This window comes from Elephas maximus, chromosome 3 (assembly GCF_024166365.1).
Source record: "Elephas maximus indicus isolate mEleMax1 chromosome 3, mEleMax1 primary haplotype, whole genome shotgun sequence".
In the NCBI taxonomy this organism is placed as follows: Eukaryota; Metazoa; Chordata; class Mammalia; order Proboscidea; family Elephantidae; genus Elephas; species Elephas maximus.
Genome location: NC_064821.1, coordinates 89711625 through 89716169, shown reverse-complemented (window position 1 = coordinate 89716169; position 4545 = coordinate 89711625). Strand labels below are relative to the sequence as shown.

Here is a 4545-nt window from a genome sequence, read left to right as displayed (position 1 = left end):
GATCAGAAGAACTAGGTGGTGCCTGGTTACCACCAATGGCCGTCCCGATGGGGAACACAACAAAGAGTCCTTGACAGAGCAGGAGAAAAGTCGGGTACGGAACTCAAATTCTAGTAAAAAGACCAGACTTAATGGTCTGACTGAGACTAGAGGAACCCCAGAAGACATGGCCCCCGACTTTCTGTTGGCCCAAAACTAAAACCATTCCGGAAGCCAACTCTGCAGATGTAGGCTGGACTATAAGCCGTAAAATAATACTAGTGAAGAGTGTGTTTCTTAGTTCAAGCAGCTACCCAAGACTAAATGGGCAGCTCCTGTCCAGAGGCGAGATGAGAAGGCATAAAGGGATAGGAGCTGGTTGAATGGACATGGGGAGTCCAGGGTGGGAAGGAGGAGTGCGCTGTCACATTATAGGGGTAGCAACTAGGGTCACGTAACAACGTGTGTAAATTTTTGTAGGAGAAACTAACTTGAGCTTTAAACTTTTGCTTAAACACAATTTAAAAAAAAAAAAAAAAGAGCAGACTTACTGGTCTGACAGAGACTGGAGAAACCCGAGAGTATGTGCCCTGGGTACCCTTTTAGCTCAGTAATGAAGTCACTCCCGAGGTTTACCTTTCAGCCAAAGATTAGACAGGACCATAAAACAAAATGAGACTAAATGCGCACACCAGCCCAGAGGCAAGGAGAAGGCAGCAGGGGACAGGAAAGCTGGCAATAGGGAACCTAAGGTTGAGAAAGGGAGAGTGTTGACATGTTGTGGGATTGCAACCAATGTCACAAATCAATGTGTGTACTAATTGTTTAATGAAAAGCTAATTTGTTCTGTAAACCTTCATCTAAAGTACAATAAAAAAAATACAAGCAAGAAAAAAAAAAAAACACACACACACACAGACATAATGTAATCATATCCAGATGAGGTCTGATATAATGTGGTCAGCTAAATGATGAGATCTGATGTAATGTAATCATCTCCATAGTAAGATCTGCTACGAGCAGCCGATCAGTTGAAAAGGGAGTTTCCTTGGGGGTGTGGCCTGCCTCCAGTATATTAATGGATGTTCCAGCAAGGCTCCTTCTCTTTCTCTGGGTTGCTCACTGGCTCTGGATTCTGCACCGCGCTTATCATCTTCTAACCTCCAGTTTTTGGGATGTGGGCCAGCAGCCTGCCATCTGATTTGCCGATTTTGGGGTCAGCCTCTGCAACGACTAGAGTCAGGAGAAGCCTCCAGCCTGTCGTCTGACCCATGGATTTTGTGACTTGCCAGCCACCACAGCTTCCTGAGCCATTTCCTCAAGATAAATCTCTTTATATATATAAAGAGATTCACTGGTTTTGCTTCTCCAGAGAACCCAGTGGAAGAACACTCGCCTTGCTAAAAAGAGTCCCTGGGCATAATGACGCAGCATGACTTTTGTTCCTCGTTGGCTAAATATCTCATCGCCGCAGTCAGCTAAGTCACCTGTAGTTACCTTTGAAAAACATGGACAGCACCTATCCCTAGGGGAAGGTAGATTTCGAGTAAGTGAAAGTGGACATAACAGCTTTAACAATGGAAGTTCCTGGCACTGGTCCTCCTTGCTACTCTACTATTCCGTGGGCTCTGGCCTCACTAAGGGAGGGGCATATGCTGGAATCACAGGGAGCCCACCTGGCTGGCATGGCTGTTCTCTGGGTCATGACAGCATGAGCCAGCATGGCAGGGGTGAGGCAGGGAACCATCCTCACTGCAACAGCAGCATCCATGCCTACAGCTCAAGAAAAACCACCCACAGAGAGGAGGAAAGAAAAGGAAGAAGACAAGATGGAAAAGGTGAAGTTTCGACAGAAATGCTTTCCTTCTTTGAATCCAGAAGCTGGCAAAAAAGCATCAGCCATGCAGACCTGCTGGGACCCCTTCCAGAGTGTGGAAAAGCCCACCAAGTGCCAAGCAACACTCCAAGGTGCTGGTCATCAAAAAAGTTTCCAAAGAGGATCCTGCTGCTGCCTTCTCTGCTGCTTTCACTTCACCAGGATCTCACCGTGTAAACAGAAACAAATCATCAGCCACACTCCCAAGTGTCTATAGGAACCTAGTTCCTAAGCCTGCACCACCTCCTTCCAAGCTCAGCGCATGGAAAACTAACAGGATGGCGTGCAGTTCAGGATCCCTTTGCTCTAGGCGCAAGTCTGTGTTGACCAGTCTGATCTCCGTTTCCAAACCAGTGGCACTGGGTCTTGGTACAGTTCTCAGCTCCCCCAAAGAGAGGCCTTCTGGCACCACCCCGCCTTATTTGGAGACCAGTGCCTCACATCTTACCAAGTTGACCTGCTGAAGTACCCACGGAAGGAGTATGTCCCTGAAGTCTGAAGAATAAGTGGAATGGAGACTTCTCAGAGAACAGAGGCAGAGACAAGCTGGAGGATTTGGAGAACAACAGTACACCCAAACCAAAGAACAGAGAGGAAAGCTGTTTTCAGTAAGCCCTCGCTCTCCCTGTAGTACAGGAAGGGAAGGTCCTCTCGCACTCTGGAAGCTGAGCACTGGTTATTGTAAGCAATGGGATGGCAGGAATACCAGGAAAATGATGAGGATTGCCTCCCCCTCACAGAGGATGAGCTCAAAGAGCTCCATATGAAGACAGAGCAGCTAAGAAGAAACAGCTTTGAGAAGAGCAGCTTCTTACAGGGCCGCAGTTCCAGCATGTTCTCTCCTTGGAAGAGCACTCCTGAAGTCGAGGACTCAGAAACCAGAGGCACTGAAACATCAGATGATGAGGCCTGGAAGTGGGAATACCAACACACAAGGTTAAATGTGACCCTGTGAACTCCGCTTGTGTGTTTAGGGAGTGTACATAATAAATCCTTCTTTTCCTTTTCTTATGTTGTTGCTGAATACTTTGTGCACAATGGAAATAATCATATCCCAAAGAGAGAACGTTTGGCTTGTTTAGCTTTTGTTGCTCTTCCCTGTTTTGTGCTTAATAGAGAGAACTTCCTGTGTGGGCGATGCACAGGTAGAAGCTGGTGGTGCTGGGAGGGGACATGGGTCGCAGCAGCAGCTTCTATTTCCAGCCCTCAGGGCACCCACTGCTGTGTCAGGCAACCATTATCATTGACAGAGTGGCTATTGGAGTTATAATTGCATTAAATTAATGCTAATAATTTGGATATTTTGTTTTTGGCTACATGGGTAACTTTAGTGCTTAACCAAGCAAATATGCCTTTCTTTCTTTTTTCCCCCTTTTCAGTACAGCTGTAAAATATTTGGATATAGGAAATATGGTATTCTTGCAGCCTTTATATTCAGAGTGGATTGTAAAATAAAGATATTTGTGAGATTGCAAGGGAAAAAAATTCATACAACTGGACCAATAGGCAACCTAAAGATAAAGAGAGAAGATACTGAAGTTGTCAAGGATTTAATTTTACTTGGATCCACAATCATTGCCCATGAAAGGAGAAGTCAAGAAATCAAATGATGTAGTGTGTTGGCAAATCTACTGCAAAAGACCTCTTTAAAGTGTTAAAAGTCAAAGATGTCACCTTGAGGACTAAGCTATGCCTGACCCAAGCCATGGTATTTTCAATCACCTCATATGCATGGAAAAGCTGGACAATGAATAAATAAATCCAAATTGAAACTGATACATTTGAATTATGATGTTGGGGAAGAATATTGAATATACTGTGGACTGTCAGAACAAAGAGATCTGTCTTAGAAGTACAAGAATGCTCCTTAGAAGCGAGGGTGGCTTTGTATCTGTTTTCAGGAGGGATCAATCCCTGGAGAAGGATATCATGCTTGGTAAAGTAGAGGGTCAGCAAAAAAGAGATAGACCCTCGATGAGAGGGATTGACACAGTGGCTGCAACAATGAGCTCAAACATAGCCAAGATTGTGAGGATAGCCCAGGATCAGGCATTATTTCTTTCTGTTGTACATAGGGTCTAACAACAACAAGGTTTCTAGCCAGTCCATCTCCTTTTCTCCACCTTTTACAGTCTTCTTTGAGAAGTTATTGATACCTATTCCCTATTGGTTACAAGGTTTCGTTTTTCTCTCTGGACACTTTAAGATATTTTAATCCCTTGTATCTGTAGTTTTATAACGTTAAGCCTTAGTAGAGATGTTCAATCCGGTAATATTCATTTTAGTGCTCCACATCGATGACTATATATTTTTATATCCAGTTGAACTTTATTTTTTTTAAATAATTTTTATTGTGCTTTAAGTGAAAGTTTACAAATCAAGTCAGTCTCTCACACAAAAACCTCTATACACCTTGCTACACACTCCCAATTACTCCTCCCCTAATGAGACAGCCCACTCTCTCCCTCCACTCTCTCTTTTCGTGTCCATTTTGCCAGCTTCTAACCCCTTCCACCCTCTCATCTCCCCTCCAGGCAGGAGATGCCAACCTAGTCTTAAGTGTCCACCAGATCCAAGAAGTTCACTCCTCACCAGCATCCCTCTCCAACCCATTGTCCAGTCCAATCCATGTTTGAAGAGGTGGCTTCAGGAATGGTTCCTGTCCTGGGCCAACAGAAGGTCTGAGAGCC

At 44.6% G+C, this 4545-nt stretch overlaps 1 pseudogene; it reads left to right on the top strand.

Moving 5' to 3' along the window:
• The first annotated feature begins 1401 nt into the window (after window positions 1-1401).
• LOC126071320 (vasculin-like protein 1) lies at window positions 1402-2810 on the top strand (annotated as a pseudogene).
• The last annotated feature ends 1735 nt before the right edge of the window (window positions 2811-4545 follow it).